General features: G+C 37.3%; 1 long non-coding RNA gene across 1 annotated transcript in view; it reads right to left on the bottom strand.

Moving 5' to 3' along the window:
- LOC120460269 (uncharacterized) overlaps positions 1–18422 on the bottom strand; it is a 61439-nt gene that overhangs the window by 19306 nt on the left and 23711 nt on the right. Inside the window, exons 5-7 of the long non-coding RNA XR_016150775.1 lie at positions 13255–13294; positions 2188–2321; positions 1136–1174 (exon numbers count right to left, since the gene is read on the bottom strand). This is a non-coding gene — a long non-coding RNA (uncharacterized LOC120460269). The remainder of the gene's footprint in view (positions 1–1135; positions 1175–2187; positions 2322–13254; positions 13295–18422) is intronic.

The raw sequence follows: 18422 nt of genomic DNA on the forward strand, positions 1-18422 counted from the left end.
AATAAGGAGGATATGGAAGCTTGTTTCCGCCACGGAATGAAAAAATTAAAAGATAATTGTGACTTTTCAGTCTCACAATTCTGACGCAATCGCAACTGCATATCACGCAACTGTGCGTCTACTCAAAAAATAATATGATAAACCGCAATTTTCCTATGTTAATTTTATGATTAAATTACCCACTCTTGGCACAGGTTTGGTATTGAACTAGTGCACTTTATTGAGTTGAAGTTGTTATGTGAACAGACAAATAAATGCATAGCCTAAAGCCTGGACCTCCAATATAATGTGAGATTTCGGGTTCAAAACGAATCCCATTTTAAGAATGAGTGGATTCCTTCAATTACACTTAAAAAGACGATGCATTTGAGGCTTTTTTGGACTAGCATGACTGTGTGTGGCATCATTTATTGGAGTGGCTGGTTGAAGCCCATTGTGGATTCTGAGGAAATGAAAAAGAAGTGGTTCAGGCAACTCAAGGATGTTGATTACTCAGAAGCCACGGCGGCCTCCATCCTCAGCTGCAGTCCATCCAAAAACACGGGGCTTTGGCTTATAGATATGACTAAAAAAGTCTGAAGGTTGGTTTAAAAAGACTTCAAAATGGCTTTTTGTGGATTAAGTGGAATAAATAGCTTTTTCTCTCTCACCTATTCAGTATAAAATACAAGACCTCCATCGTATTGACTTGCAAAACTAACTTTTTGGGGATCGAGTGGAATCAGTCGATTGTTTTCTCTTAAATATTCAGTATAAAGTCCAAGATCACCCTCATATTTGCCTGTAAAACAGACTTTTTGTGGACTGAGTGAAATGAATTGATTGTATGTTACCACCTATTCAGTAAAAAGTGAAAGATCGCCATTGTATTGGCCTTCAAAACAGATAAAACTGACTAATTTTTGATCAACTATTATAAACTATTATGTTTTCTCTTAGCTATTGAGTAAAAAAGTCCAAGATCGCCATGTTTTTGGCCAGTAAAACTGACTTTTTGAGGATCTAGTGGAATAAATCAATTGTTTTCTCTCACATATTCAGTATAAAGTCCAAGATCACCATTAGATTGGCCTTCAAAACAGACAAAACTGACTACTTGTTGATTGACTGGAATAAATCAATTGTTTTCTCTTACCTATTGAGAATAAAAGTCCAAGATCGCCATCATATTGGCCTGCAAAACAGACAAAATAGACTTGAACCGATTGTTTGCTTTCATCTATTCAGTAAAAAGTGAAAGATCAACATTGTATTGGCCTTCAAAACAGATAAAACTGACTAATTGTAGATCAACTGGAATAAATCGATTGTTTTCTCTTATCTATTGAGTAAAAAAGTCCAAGATCGCCATGTTTTTGGCCAGCAAAACTGACTTTTTGAGGATCTAGTGGAATAAATCAATTGTTTTCTCTCACATATTCAGTATAAAGCCCAAGATCACCATTATATTGGCCTTCAAAACAGACAAAACCGACTACTTGTTGATTGACTGACAAAATAGACTTTTTTGAACCGATTGTTTGCTTTCATCTATTCAGTAAAAAGTCAAAGATCAACATTGTATTGGCCTTCAAAACAGACTAAACTGACTACTTGTTGATTGACTGGAATAAATTGATTGTTTCTCTGACCTATTGAGTATAAAAGTCCTGGATTGCCATAGTATTGGCCAGCAAAACAGACTGAGTGGAATAAATCGATTGTTTTCTCTCGTATATTTAGTATAAAGTGCAAGATGGCCATCGTATTGGCCGGCAACACGGATATAACATTATTTTGTGCACTTGTGTTTTACACTAAAACTATCCACAACACAGGACTGGAAGTGTGCATGTGTGTTTAAGCAATTGACCCTGGCATCCGGGGTTTCTGTTTACTGAAACATGAGTTTCTCTGGTAGTTCCTGTCGGAATAAATTCGTTCTGGTTCAAGAACCTGTCACCACGAGAGCTAACGCTAATATGCTAATAGCAGTCGTGCTCAAATTTCTTTTGACCTGGTGAATAAACCTTCATGTTTACATTGACATCCGGAGATAACAAAAATATACACGTCCATTAACACGTGTTGTCCTACCGTGGTTTGCCTTGAACGTTGGGGCGTAACGGCTATGGGAAATGTCATTAGGAAGCCGTTACTCGGCACTCTTGCAGGGAAAATTTATGAGGTGTTAAGTACAGCGCTTACACGAGGGGCAGGAGGGCTCCACTTCACGACTCCCTGAATCTCTCAACAAAAGAGGAAAAACAAGAGATGTCTTCAGGAATATGTGGCTTTTTTTTTCCAGGGTCTCTGCCAGCACCAGTTTAGATCTTCCCGTCCTGTTAATGACACATTTAAATTAGCTGTGGTCGGGTTTTCTTCACATTCATCGAGATTCGTCTCTTCACCTCGGCCTGGTCGGGCTCAGGAGAACCACATGCCAGGGTCACTCCTCTCCTCTCCCACCCAGCCAAACCAGACCCATAATTTTGCTTTTGTTTCAGATGCGGCCCCGGTTATGAAGGAGGAAGCCGTCTGGAAAGGTCAACAGGGATGGATACTACTGAGAAGAAAAGGATTTGGAGAAGAAGGTGAACAGTATTCCATTCAGAAAATAGCTAGCACACGCACACACTGGGTATTCAGTATTAAAATGAGCTTATTATTAATCAACACTTGTCAACATTTGATAATAGATAGATAGATAGATAGATAGATAGATAGATAGATAGATAGATAGATAGATAGATAGATAGATAGATAGATAGATAGATAGATAGATAGATAGATAGATAGATAGATAGATAGATAGATACGGTGATATGAATAAGTTTTGGCACCCATGCTAAAGTTGCTTAAAAAGAGGAATAAAAAATCATCTTTTGGATATTGATCTTAATGCCTTAATTAGAAAAATGAGGAAAACTCCAACCTTTAAGGACACCAATTTTCTTTGTGAATGAATAATGTATCATAAATAAATAAATGTTTTTCCTTAAAATACAGGGTGCATAAGTCAGGACACCCCTATGTTAAATTCCCATAGAGTCAGGCAGATTTTTATTTTTAAAAGCCAGTTATTTCATGGATCCAGGATAATATGCATCCTAATAAAGTTCCCTTGGCCTTTGGAATTAAAATATCCCCACATCATCACACACCTTCCACCACACCTAAAGATTGGCATGGTTTTACTTCAGTTAGCCTAATAGCTGGTTTGATTTGCATTGAAAGATGACCTTATGGAAAGTACCCCATGCCAATCTCTAGGTGTGGTGAATGGTGTGATGATGATGTGGGGATATTTTAATTCCAAAGGCCAAGGGAACTTTATCAGGATGCATATTATCCTGGATCCATGAAATAACTGGCTTTTAAAAATAAAAATCTGCCTGACTCTATGGGAATTTAACATAGGGGTGCCGTGACTCATGCACCCTGTATTTTAAGGAAAAACATTTATTTATTTATGATACATTATTCATTCACAAAGAAAATTGGTGTCCTTAAAGGTTGGAGTTTTCCTCATTTTTCTAATTAAGGCATTAAGATCAATATCCAAAAGATGATTTTTTATTCCTCTTTTTAGGCAACTTTAGCATGGATGCCAAAACTTATTCACACCACTGTAGATAGATAGATAGAACGTTTCTTTTTAAACCGCGGACTGCAGATCCGCTGGAAAAGTCCACATGAGGATCCTCTGAAGGGAAGCTTAATGGGAACGGCGGTGGGCGATTATGGAATGCAAAGGGTTCTTCATATTTTCCTGCATGATATGGTTTATGAAGGATGAAAGTGGTCCCTCGTCCTTCTCAACGACTGACGATTACAGTTAAGCATTCATTCAAAAGAAATTGCCTAAACTCGCAGGGTTTACAAATGCAATACATCTGAGTAGCAGAAAAAAAGACTTTCCCAAGCCATCAAACTCTCCCAGAATGAAGCAGGAAGAAAATGAATAAATTCATCTAAACAATTCAAAACAGTAACCTAAACAAAAAGTCTAAATGACTCTGCCTTGGCGTATTAGAAGAAAATCATGTCATTTGTTGTTGCATTTGTAAAATTGCTCTTTTAACTGCAGTCTGGCTATGATTTAATGGCCACTATGTAATATGTTATGTTCTGCTTCGAGCACACAGGAATTGTGGGTAATATTTAGCAGCACTATTCTATGGTGTCTCCTAGCTCTCCCAGTAGAAAATGTATTCCATACGGCGGAAATATTACAATATTCATTAAAAAAAACATAACAAATAAATATTATAAATATATAAATACAAATAATTATTTTGTCAAATCAATTTACATAATTCAGATAACATAATATTTTGAGTTTCTGTTGATTAAAAAAAATCTCCTTTATTATATTAACTAAAAATTTTAATTACACTGTAATTTAAACCAGCAATATTTCAATATTTCTTTTACAGTTATCGTTCTTGGTGTGATCGAGCCTTAAGAGCACAGAGGAATAAAATAAACGTGCGTATTAGTATTATACTCGCTCTACACCAATGAACATCTCCATTTCATCTCATCGCTGTCTAAGAGAAAACAACTGAGATATTAAAGAGATCTCATTCATGACTTTACTATCCAACAGGTAAGTGCACCAACCAAAACAGTTTTTTCATTCCTTTTTCCAACGAATTTTTCATTCATTCCTGAACGGAGGTGTAAGAGTTGGGCACACGACACATGAGGGTCTCATTAATCTCGGAAGAGGTTTTACGTGCCTCTCCGTCAAACATCATGCTGATTTTATTTAGCTTTGACAGAAACGCCACTGACTGTAACCCATCTGCTTATGTTCCCTTCAGTTTGCTTTTACACGTCTGAGCTTCAGGCTGGTGGTGTGATGGTAGAAATGTGTCAGTCGGTAGAGATTCGGCTGTACGTTGACATTGCGTTGCTGTTGATATCCTATACCATGTGCAATGGAAGATTGCTTGCATTGTTCCTAACAGTTGCTTTAAATACATTATAAAATTAAAATGTTGCATTTTTATACGACTGGATTTTATGGAAGAAGATTAGGGCCAAGCAATAATACAAAAATAAAACCATCTTGAGATTAAAGTCATTATAATGCGAGATTAAACTCGTTAAATTTCGAGAAAAAAGTTTAAATACAATCTTGAGAATAAACTCATTAAATATCGAGAATAAAATCGTTGGGTTTCAAGAAAAAACTTGTTCAATTTCAAGAAAAAAGTTGAAATACAATCTTTAGAAAAAACTCATTAAATATCGAGAATAAAGTCGTTGTGTTTCGAGAAAAAAAACGTTAAATTTTGGGGGGAAAAAATCGAAATACAATCTTGAGAATAAACTCATTAAATATCGAGAATAAAGTCGTTGCGTTTCTAGAAAAAAATCGTTACATTTTGAAAAAGAAAGTCGAAATACAATCTTGAGAATAATCTCATTAAATATCGAGAATAAAGTCATTGTGTTTCGAGAAAAAAAAAATCATTAAATTTCGAGAAATTAAGTCGAAATACAATCTTGAGAATAAACTCATTAAATATCGAGAATAAAGTCGTTGTGTTTCGAGAGAAAAAAATCCAAAATATAATCTTGAGAATAAACTCATTAATTTTCGAGAATATTATAATACGCAAAAACAATACGCTTTTTAATTTTTAATAATACGCTTTAATAATAAAAATAATACGCTCCAAATAATACGCAAAAATAAGATTAATTCGTGTAGTATTTAATTCACTGCATTATTTAATCATAAAATAGACAATACCTCATGTTTATTAAAAACTAAATAAGGTTTTTCATTTTAGTTTCTTAATAGAAAAACATTCTTAGACTCTGGTCAATTAAATTTTAAAGAACCCTTTATGTAAAAAAAAAATTACATTTAAGGAGTAATTATATATGAAGGAACCTTTTCTGCTAATCATGTCACCTTTAGATGGCTTAGTTGGGAAAATTTAACATTTAACTTTTAATATTCAACAATATTATTGATATATGAGAACTGAACTGAGCTGTTATTTATTTATTTTTTACAACAGAAATGAACCATCCCTGAACTTACTGAAGCTGGACTGTGACACTATTTACTTCAGGAAACAAACTTTGCTGCATTATTTTCCCGTTATCTCTCTAAAGCTGCTTTAAAACCCTCTGTATTGTAGAAAGCGCTGTATGAATTAAGGTGACTTGACTTGACTTACAGCCATCCTTGTTTTTAATGTCCAGTGGACGCTGATAATGCATCTGCACAGAATCCCCACACCCAGTGGCATGATGGGAATATCCAATCCAAACCACTGATCGTAGATTTGTCTGTTTATGTTTTCCCAGTCTCTAGTACGGTTCCCGAAACTCTCTGGCTCTTTGCAGGCCTCACCACTCCAAAAAAACCTTGTAACTGTGACTTCTGGAAGCCTGTGGCTATTTTTCTTATGATGGACAACCTGATAGACAATGAGCTGTCCGGTTTTATGAACGTTTCGGCTCTTGAAACTTGAGTTCGTGGAGCGTATTTCCATCGACTTGTCTCTGCATCTGTCGTAAACGGGTTTAAAGTAGTTACTTCGTGCTTCCAAAACACAGATACGCGATCCAACACAGTGAGTGCGTGGTTTTTGCGTTTGTGAAACCATATTTATTTACTCTGGGAAGGTTAATAGTGCATTATTATATCTGTCACTGAGCCCTATGGCACTGCAAACCCGTTTTTTTTAGCTCTATGATAGCATTTTGTCTCCAAGTGAGTCTCATAGACTTGATTTATAGGATTTCTTTAAGCCACTTCACACTCGTGTAAACAGACGTTTGCGTTGCGGCCTGCGTGAGGAAATTTGAAGTTTTACAGGTTCATAGCAAATCAATTACGGTCTGATGGCTGACACGAATAAATGTGGCTATAATCTTGATTTAGTTGGCAGACATATGCAAACAAAGCGCTTAGATCAATATAAATGTAGCGCAGCGAACCCTATAAATTAGTATTTTGTGTTTATCCTGTTTGCTAACCAGGGCTTGACATTGACACCCACCAAATTCACTCCTACTAGCCACTTTGCCGGGTTTTTACACGTGTGCCATTAGTAAAGGTTGAGCTTTGCATAGCTAGAGCTGACATTACTCAAGCTAGTCTTTGCTAACTAATCGAGGGCTGTAAAGGCCTATCTTTGCGAGCGCACGTGTGGCTTCTGACGATCTGAAAGCCCAGGAGCTAGAGAATTTACCTCAGACAAACAACCAGGCACAACTACAGACAAAACAAATTAGCGTCTTGGAATGAGACTCAAAACCCAAACAAACACCAAAGATTGTTTGGCCAAGAAAGCTCACCAGTTTTAACTCCGTGTGCGTGTTTATTTTTCTGTTTTTGATTTGCTTAAGTTTGCCCTATGTGAGGTCTCCATTCTGAACATGAAGATGCACGCAAGACTGAACAACCAGAATGGGTAATCCCACAAAAAAAGAGTGCTTCCCATTTTTTCCGCACATCGTAGGTTGCCCTCGAGTTCAAGATGGAGGAAAACAATTAAAAGTTTCTCGACGCAGCAATGTGCTTTCCATGACTGCAATAGTTAATGATTAGTAGGTAAACACTGTAAAGATGGCCTCGAGCGGCCATTCCTTGCATTTAAGAATCTAAAAGACAACGAGGGACACTTCAAAATGGCTGTTTTGAAACATGCTAGCTTTTAGTTTTAGTTTTAGCTGGTTTAAAAACCAGCCTGACCACCTTTAACCCTATAAAGCTACTGTATCATATTATAAACACAATATCTAAGGCCTCTAAATGATCAAAACTTTGTTGAAAAACCTGTATCTACTGCTTGCTTTCCGTTGTCTGATTGAAAGTTTTTAGCAAGTAAAAATTGTACAATTTTTTTTCTTTTTTTTTTGCTGTGAAATCTTTAATTGGTTTTATAATGTAAACGTAAGAATAACTTTTATTTTGTTAGCATTATTTTATGATGAACATTACTGGACTGAAGCAACTTAGGCTAGGCTTACTTGATTATTCATACATAATTTCGCAAAATAATTTTTTTGAAGATTCTTAATCACCATGAAATCAAACATGACCATTATTTTATGGAATATCATGTGTTTGTTTGGAATTATTTATCCGTGCACATAAAAAAAATAAAAATAAATGAGAAGTTTGGCGGATTTTGATATGAATAGACAACCTCTAGTAAACACATAAAAAGAACAAGTATGTGCGTTATAACTTGCTGCCACATCACAAATGGTGAATCTATAATTGTTTTCTTTATATTTAAAACCCTTTTTTACTTATATAATTGAATGGATGCTATCTATTGAACACTTGGCATGAAAACAAACTGAGGTTTCTACCCTTCTTTCATGCAAATTGATCAATTACGGCTCCTCTGTAATTTATTCAAATATGCCAAACAGTCACCAAATATGGAAACTAGAGAGCTTTCAAATGATATATAGTTTGTCAAGATTAGTTTAGGTTTAGTATAGGTTATTATCGTTTTAGAAATGTAATGGATTTGGGCCCGGTGACAATACCGATGGACATAATGTACAGAAACCTCAAACTAAATGCATCATAAGAGCCACTAATGTTGGAAGCAACCAATCTAAAATGGTCAAAAAGTTACAATGTGTTTCATCAAAACTGTACAAACGCACCCCAACGCTGGTTCACTGCAAGTCCGAGAGCTTGTTTTGTTGACATTTTTGTGAAGGATCTCTATTTCACACAATTCATACATGACACGTCGTTAAAGATATTTGTGTCCTCACCAAGCCAAACGCCGTTTGTGGTTCCTCCATGTCACTCCCAGAGCAGAACAATATTTTCCTGATTAATTAATTTCAACCAGCAGATGTTCTTCACAACATATAAATATTGGAAAATGTCTACTTTATTGAAACCACAAATGGATTCTGGGACTATCCAAGACACACAACCTTCCTGGAGAGGTCACTCGCCCTATTTTCTGCTCTGGTGGGCAGGGGAACAGTAGTGACCATTGGAATGCTCTGGTTTTGGGTTGTATGTTTGAGCTTAAGCCTTCCTGATACCCTCTTCCCAAACACACCGACCAACCGGCCCCTGGCATCTCAGGCCACGGCCCCCAAAACCGGAGGCTCGGAGCCCAAATCCACTGCTTCCCTCGTTTATGGACCTCCTGAAAACAGCAGCAGGGTGTAATCTGTGGAATGACCAGAGCATCTGATAAAGGCTTGTGTTCTTGCAAATGGATTACTGGAGATGCTTGGCATCCAATTAAAACTCTTCTTTTCCCACCATTTCATCGCAGATGATTAAGTTCCAGGAAGGCATCTTGTAAGATTAAGCAAACCCAAAGATTATCAGGTCAAAAGTGAAAGGTCAATCCCAAGAGGGCAAAGCAGGTGATGACCTGAACGTTAGTGTTGGTGCAGTGAAAGCAACCAATCCACAACGGACAAAAAGGTACAATGTGTTCCATCAAAACTGTCATCCAATCATCCAAATATATATATATATATATGTATATGTGTGTGTGTACACAATAAGTGATGACAGATGTCAAAGCGGATATCATTTTTTAACAGGCTGTCATACAAAGAAATGATGAAAATGTGCAAAAAAATATTATATAGAACCAATGGAATATTAATAATTGATTATGTTGTAGTTAATGTTTGCATTTTCTTTGCAACATATCTAAAATAAATATATATTTTATATTTTAATTGGACGATATATACCAAATTATATATATTTATAATAAAATAGTAATATAATATTAATTAAAACAATTATTTAAAATAATATTAATGATATTTATATACTATCATACTATTATACATACCATCAAACTATTATATTTTTAAAATATATAATCTAGTGTGAAATACATTATTAGTTATCTATTATATTTAATAATTTCTGTAATAAAATAATATTTGTATACTAAACATTTTAAGTGCAACCTTCACCCTGCAAACCCTTACATTTATAAATAAATAATTATTTGTTTCGTCCAACTTAATTCATTCAATCTTCTTTTCTAGAGTTGGCCGTTTTATTTTTTAGTTGAACTACATTTGGTTAAAATTTTGGTTTATATTTTATAATCAATCAATTATTTGGTGATATGCCGCACGTCCGAGAGCCCGTTTTGTTGACGTTTTTGGGAAAAGTCTTTCATACATAACGCGTCATTAACGATATCTCCCTGTTCGCGTTTCCTCCACATCACACTTCCATAAAGCAAGGCATCTTGTACAATTAAGCAAACCCAAAGATTATCAGGTCAAAAGTGAAAGGTCAAACCCAAGAGGGTAAAGCAGGTGTTGACCTGAACGATCCACGTCTGGGAATCTCTTCGTCCCCATTCACTCGACTTCTCTTACACAACCCATGTGGAAGTGTCTCTTTCTTCTTAGCCTAGCTTTGTTTCCTAAAGCCGCACTTTGAGGGGCTTAATCCGTGAGCCAAATTCACCGCCGGTTGATTATTCCCGCGCAACAATTAAAACTTCATTCCAGTGATTGGCACTGACTTTGGCAAGCCTGGCGCTGGAGCTTTGCCTGAGGGTTTTAGCAGCTTCAACTGAGTTCTGCTCATATTTTAGTACCATTTTCTAAACATATAGCGAATAAAATGTGATAATGTGAGAAATATTGACGGAGTCTGAATCAATTTTGGTTTCACTGTACCCGAGTTTATTAGATCATTGTCGTACAGTGTGATTCATGATGGGATTGCCGAAATCATCAGGCATTATAAGACTTTGGCCATTTCGCTAAACTTCTTTGGTTTTTCTGTCACATCCAGGAATAGTTATCTGGCCATCGCCAAGCCCAGAAGGATGAATGTGGCCACGTAAAGTCCCAGCGCTTCCTGTTTACAACAGCGTGTGACACTTTCTTGGTTTGCGTTTTCGAGCTGCCTCTGGAAAATCCTTTAGGAGCATCTCTATTTTATGCACATACAGCTCAGTATCGGTCAATGGGTCAGCAAACGCTGCACAAACTCAGCGTCACAACATACCAGAGTCTGCTGTTTTTAAAGGAAGTGCGCTGGACTGATGAAACCACTGAATGATGCTCAACTGAAACATGAAATATGAAACGTATATTCTCATGGCAAAAAGAAAACCACAAAGACGGATCAAGTCGGATCTCGTCATAGGCAAGCGCAGTGTTATTGTAGCTCATACGGGTCCCTGTACTCTTTGGAAAGTCCATGTTTTTCCCTTGGTTTTTGGAGACCAAGGCTGCATCCTAAATCACATACTTCCCTACTATATAGTAGGGCTGTCACTTTAAAAGGGTTAGTTCACCCAAAAATGAAAATTCTGTCAGTATTTACTCACCCTCATGTTGTTCCAACCCCGTAAGACCTTCGTTCAACTTCGCAACACAAATTAAGATATTTAAGATATTAAGATCGCTAGTCCATAGGCTTCTTGAGGGAATGACTCTTGTTGGCCTCGAAAAGTCATCAAAAACATCGTTAAAATAGTCCAAGTGACTACAGTGGCTCAATTTTAACATTATCAAACGTCGAGAATATTTTTTGTGCGCAAAAACAAACAAAAATAACGACTTTATTTCAACTATTCACTTCCTTCTCCATGGGCCTGTAGTCAGTTAACGTAGTGTGATTGCGTAAAGCTACGTCACACGTAGGCTCACTATTGGCCGACGCTGGTCATGTGTGTGATGCGTGTGACATACAATAACAGAAGCGTACGCTATTAAACTAGTAACCTGACTCGAACAGAGGGAGAAATAAACGATTAGTTGAAATAAAGTCGTTATTTTTGTTGTTTTTTTTGCGCACAAAAGTGTTCTCGTCGTTTGATAAACTTAAGATTGAGCCCCTGTAGTCACTTGGACTATTTTAACGATGTCTTTAATGACTTTTCGAGGCCATCAAGTGTCATTCCCTCAAGAAGCCGATGGACTAGTATGCAGGAGCGATCCTAATATCTTAAATATCTTAATTTGTGTTGCGAAGATGAACGAAGGTCTTACGGGGTTGGAACAACATGAGGGTGAGTAAATACTGACAGAATTTTCATTTTTGGGTGAACTAACCCTTTAAAATCGATTGGACCAACCAACACAAGTTTCGAAAACGAAAATAGGGAATTGATTTTAACTGCCTTTTTTTTACCAACAATGTGTTTTAGGTGGACAGATCAAAACAAATGCTTATTAATATTCGCTATTACTTCAATGCTAGTGAACAAGCACGCCGTTATTTGTTGCGTAGTGACGTGTGTGTTCAAGTAAGCAAGAAATGAGCAGATTCTGTGCGATACGCTGTATTTAATATATCATGAGGATCACGAGTTGCGTATTTGCACAGATTTGTCTTACACGAACTTCGCCAGCAAAGTGAGTGAACATAGAAACGCCAGATTGGTTCGTGATTTGACAGCGTTTCCCTCCAAAGTAAATTTTTACTCTCATTTGACGAGTCGAGTGTGTTAATCTCAATCCCTGAATGTTGCGCTCCAGTTTGACATTGTGCAGAAACTTCACGCGAATAAATCATCAGAAATATTGCTGACTTGTGCGTCTCAAGCGCCCTCTTTACGCTCGTCCTAATGCCTGTTAGGTGTCCGTGGATTTGCCAATATTTGGTGTTGAAAATGGAAACGTCTTGGAAAATTGATTTTACAATCGATTCAATGAACACTTACGTCTCAAAAATCGAAATTGAAAAGTGACAGCCCTACTATACAGTAGGCAGAAAAACAATAAGTTACAAAATAAGTTTGTCCGAATTCACGGGATTCATAAAAGAGCAGGCAAGAGTACCCGGATGACCTACTACTCCTGAAGTGTGCATGAGATAAACACTTTACTATCCCATGAGGCCACAGGGTTTGTGAATGACACTAGGTCACATGATATTGACAACATTACACGACTAGATTACATTAATGCTATATAAAAAATACTTTTTTAGGAAACGAATTACTATTAAGTACTTACTCAAAGTATGCAAATTCAGACACAGCACAAGAGACATTCCTATTTCTCACCAAGTGACGAACGAGTTTCTGCCAGGGAATAAAAATATGTGTATTTCTATCTCACAAACTGGAAGACAACAGGGTTGACATTTCTGCTGTATTTTTAGATGTTTTTCTTCTTTACACCAAAAAAAAAAAGATGTTTGCCAAAGTTGTAAATGTCAGCATGACCATGAAAGTTCAGTTCTTTTAGGTTTTAAAATAAAACAAATAAACAAGCAATGATTCATTGTGTAACGTTTCCAACATGACATAAACTTACATGTGGATTGTGTAGCTCCTCTTTATGCCAAGTGGGTTATCTGTGGACAAACCAGAAATGTGTTCTGTTAGAGAGAGAAGACCAGAGAGCCACAATGTTTTTATCCTGTTCTTACAGGAATCCCACCACAGATATTCCAAACATTCATTACGGAAAGACGACTTCTTGATCACACGACAAATAGAGAAACACTGTCATCATGCAATGCATGTGTGCAGTGACAGTGTGACAAATAAAAATATATAAAAATTCTGTATGATTTGTGCAGTTCTTTTACCTAAAATATATTTTACGGTCATCATTCGAGTTAAACACATGAGCTTAGCATCGATCATTTTGTGCAGTCAGATCTTCCAACGCTATCTCACGACCAATTCGTACGAGTGATTAAAGGTGGCTAATTCGTACGAATTCTTGTCTAAACCCACGTGATGGGTAGGTTTAGGGGCGGGGTCAGAGGTAAGTCACTCATACGAATTTGGCAACACATAAAATATGTACGAATTAGCGAAAATCTTACGAATTCGTACGAGTGATGTCGTATTAATTAGCCACCTCGTAAAATTAGTATGAATGGCCGTGAGATCGGGTCGGATCTTCACTTACAGTTTAAAGTGCCCCATTATTTTATTTTAAAGGCTCCTAATTTTGTTTTGGATCTACTAGAATAGGTTTAGAAGCATCCAAGGTCAAAAACACTTTTCTCATAATATAAATTTGTACATCACGTCTTTTCTCTCAGCTTTTGAAACAGTTCAAAACTATTCAAAAACCCCTTCTTTTCGAGAGTGTACTCTGCTCTGATTGGTAAGATGGCCCAGTCTGTTGTGATTGGTCTACTGTGCTCTGATTGGTCAGATGGCCCAGTCTGTTGTGATTGGTCTACTGTGCTCTGATAGGTCAGATTGTCCAGTCTGTTGTGATTGGTCTACTGTGCTCTGATTGGTCAGATGGCCCAGTCTGTTGTGATTGGTCTACTGTGCTCTGATAGCCCAGACTTGTTTGTGCAGGAAGTAAGACTAATTACTGATGACTCGATTCTTTCTTTTGGGAGAAAATAGCTAAATTTATCTGCACTTTGATCTGTGATCCTTTGCAGACCTCATACATTCACAAGCAGATATTTTACAAACTTCATGAAAGGTAATACATGTAAAAACGTAATAAGATTCAAAAAGCAGGAATTAGGTGGTTTTAAGAGTCAACTGGCCTAGTATTATGTGACAGAGAGCTCTTTTGGTACATTTTATTAATACCTCAAATCTAAATGGAGTGAGAGATCCAACCAATCATATTTAGGTTCAAAGAAGCCATGCTAATCATCCTAACAATCAGTGGAAATGAATCCCACCAAGAGCTTGAGAAAATTGTCCACCGTCTTTTCCAACCAAACAGTTCTGAAAGTTACTGTGAGCCACGGAAAGATAGAGTTTTACGAGCCAAATGCATTTTGTAACGTGCTGAGTGAATGCAGAAGTGAAAATGGAGAAGAAAAGCCACAAATTATGGTTTCTCGTGTGAGGTATAACACCGAAATGGAACCCGCGTCGGGAAGCTTCAGTTCCTCTCGACGGAGGTGTCGCAAAGCTTTTCTACAACAAACATCTTTACTGGCTTCACATATTACTGCAATGCTTCATCTATGCCCCTTCCTTCTTGGCAAGAAAACCAGTAATAATACAATATTTCCTTCTGTTTAATGCCAGCTAAAACTTTGATATTGAAAAGCAGCCCGGTCATAGACCTATTGTGTAATTGGCCTTGCATACATTTCGTGTCCTGCACACACACACACTAGTAAAAAAATATCAAAAATGGTGTCTGAATAATTTTTGGTTTGACTGTATAAGCGATCTCTACGCTTCTGAACTCCTTACCGAGTCGTCGGGATGGTATTGTGTACGGTGCTCGCAGATGTACTGTGAATTCCCACATTCATTATGGATAGACGTCTTCGCCTCCTACGGTCGACCATCACCCAAAGGTGTTCTTGGCGTTCACACTCGGGCTGTGAGCCTCGTGGTTAGTGTGGCTGCATTTAGATTTGCGGTTTTCTGAGCTACGCCTCCAAGCTTTTCTTGGACCCTCACTGCTGTGCACACTGGCAAGATGGAGCTGTTTCTTATGAGAACGGATCCAGGATATACTGTATCAAGATAGTCCTCGCAAACCACTGCGACTAGATTTACATGGCCGAGAGAGCTGATCTGGAAGTCTCTGGCGATGTTATCAAAGTCATATCGAGTATACAGGGTTATTGGCATTACGGCATCTGAAATATGACTTGCTGCGGGTTCAATTGTCTCTGCAAAGCAAAACAGAGTTGACGACAGCCACCCAAGTTTCATTGTGAAAGCAATAACAGCTTACTTATAAACGTCCCCACATGCAAATCAATCAACTATGAAGTCAACATGAAATTACATAAAAACCAGTTTACTTTCGTTATGTGATGTTTGAAACGTGAAACTGGACTTTTTTTATCTATCTGTCTATCTATCTATCTATCTATCTATCTATCTATCTATCTATCTATCTATCTATCTATCTATCTATCTATCTATCTACATTGAAGCTCCTCCGTCTAAACCCAATGAAGCGATGCTGATGTGACAGTGAGACATGAGTCAAGACGAGCCCTGGAGAGACTCTACACGCGTGGTGTGTGTCATATTACTGCGGTCGCTTTAATGAGCTGATGAGCGAGTGTCACGCAACCTGTCAAGAACACGTCCAGCTCACATATAACTCCGAAACTACAATAAGAAGGAAAAAAGAGATTATATTTCACATGAAAAAAAGACAAAAAAGCCTTTTTTTTTGCATCATGATATATATTTTTTTTACAACAATTAAGCTCCACCCCTCTCTCTCATTAATAATTCTCATTATTAAAATGATTGTGATCCAATTTTGTATTCGATCAATTGATGATTAAAATATCATCCTATTTGTTTGTTTTTTGTGTGATTGTTATATAGATAGAATTGCCATAAAACAATTATATGGTTAAAACAATTTCTGAGCATAAATGTATAAATAATATTTTTAACAGTATATTTTAATTTGACCTTATGTAGAATAACATTTTATTTTACGTTTTTACATTATAGTGAGAATGATATTTATTTATTAAGTTATGTCACTGCAGAGAGAAAGAGATTCTTTATTTTATCCCAAAATGGGTTTGTAAGATTCACTGGTGTTACAGATAATAGTCAATAATTAATCTTTGCACCTGTTCCTGTACGGTCAGCTGGTGATGTGGAACATGACGTCATCATTTCACAGGGAAACCGCACGGGAAGGTGTGTTTCCGTTGCCAATATTATGGGTTCGGGGAACATCGGGGAACAGACGGTTTCCATGATGGATAAACAGAAAGAGTGACTCATGGCTAGACGAGCACATATATGGATCTGTCCTCCATGGGCACACGACTCGACCCTGCTTTCCCAACGCGAGCTGATCGTACCCACACCAAACCACACCAAACCACTGCACAAGCACATGCTAAAAAAAGGAAGTCCTAAGTTGTTTCTCATCTGCCCAGACAGACATTAGACATTAGTTGAGCGGAATAAATCGCCCGCCGCAGCCTCGGTTCCTCATTCGGGAGAGCGGCAGGTTTTTATTTTGACCAGTTGTCTTTGGCTTGCTCGTGGATGTCTAGGAACCATCTATGGAAACCGCCTGGAAATGTATTAAAAAATAATCTTATGCTGACAAAAGAAACGACAGTGATTATCAACAGGAAATCTGATGCAACAGGGCTGGATGACAAATCTCAATTGTTTCTCCTAGAAAAACTGAGGGCCTTAAACTGACGATGTCTTAAAATGACTAAATCAAGCATTAAAATGAGGTAAAACAATTTTATATCCTAAAAAATATATATATATCCCAAAAGTCAATGATCTCAATATTGATGTCAAATACTTAAATTCCTAATAAAATGCATAACTGAACTCCTGAGCCATGAAAGAGCGACCACTGAGCATTTTCCCCTCGGTCTGAATAATGATATACGCAATATCAATCACTGCATGCGCTGCGACAACACCACAAAAACATGTCATATTTTTAAAATATGTTAAACGCATTAAACAATGTAAATCTAGCATTATGGGTTCTTTGGACGAATCCACAAAAGCATCAGGAATTCAGGCCCGTCTGGAGCTGGAGTGTGTGTGTGTGAGTGTGTGTGCCTACATTTTATGTTAATGAAGCAGTAATGCGTCCATTCTGTGGCAATAACTCACGCATGTCAAATCTGTCCTCCCTCTCTCTCTCTCTCTCTCACAGTCATCATCCTGAAGACCTTCACATACCTGTGATCTGCCCCTACATGAGGTGTGTGTGCGAAGGCGTGTGTGTGTGTGTGTGTGTGTGATCCTCGCAGTTTCCGGGTGTTTATTTGGCGTGTCGCTCCTTTCTTCACCTCTAAGCGGAGCTGGAATTTACTTAGATGATTATCAGTCTCTTTTTATGTACTGGCTTCGACCTCTGTGAACTGCAATGTGCACTCGTGTCCCAAACAATGCTCTTCCTCAGTATTTTTGTCTTGTTTACCTATGCAAATATCTAAAAATGTATTATTAAATCATGATAAATTTACTTGAGAAGCAAAATGACATCAGATATAAATTATTTCTGAATAAAGATATCAAAAACACTGAGTGTATGTCAAGTCAAGTCAAGTCACCTTCATTTATATAGCGCTTTTAACAATATAGACCGTTTCAAAGCAGCTTTACGGAGATAATAGGAAGTTAAAGTAACAGAGATTGTATGTGTGGGAAAGCAAGAACCAGACGTTTTGACTACAACTACATCTTAAAGAAAATCTGAGTCGTCATGGTGCTAGAATGTTGTGGATGGTTGCCAGGATGTTACTATGTGGTTACTAAGGGTTGCTAGGTGGTTTCTTACAGAGTCGTCATCACTGGGTCCCTTCTTCCATGAGCATCTTTGGGATTTATTAGCAGTGCTGAGGAGACCAGAGACACTAGATGTCAGTGTTGGGTTTGAGCTCTTTAACTCATTTACACCTTCTCTTCAACATAAACTCAAAATGATTGATTATATTAGTGGTGGTTGCTAAGTCAAGCATACTTATCTGATCATACTTGGTGTAAGTGACGTGAAAAAAAAAGTGAGTGATTTAA

Source organism: Pimephales promelas, chromosome 25 (assembly GCF_988280905.1).
Source record: "Pimephales promelas chromosome 25, fPimPro1.hap1.1, whole genome shotgun sequence".
NCBI classification, from domain to species: domain Eukaryota; kingdom Metazoa; phylum Chordata; class Actinopteri; order Cypriniformes; family Leuciscidae; genus Pimephales; species Pimephales promelas.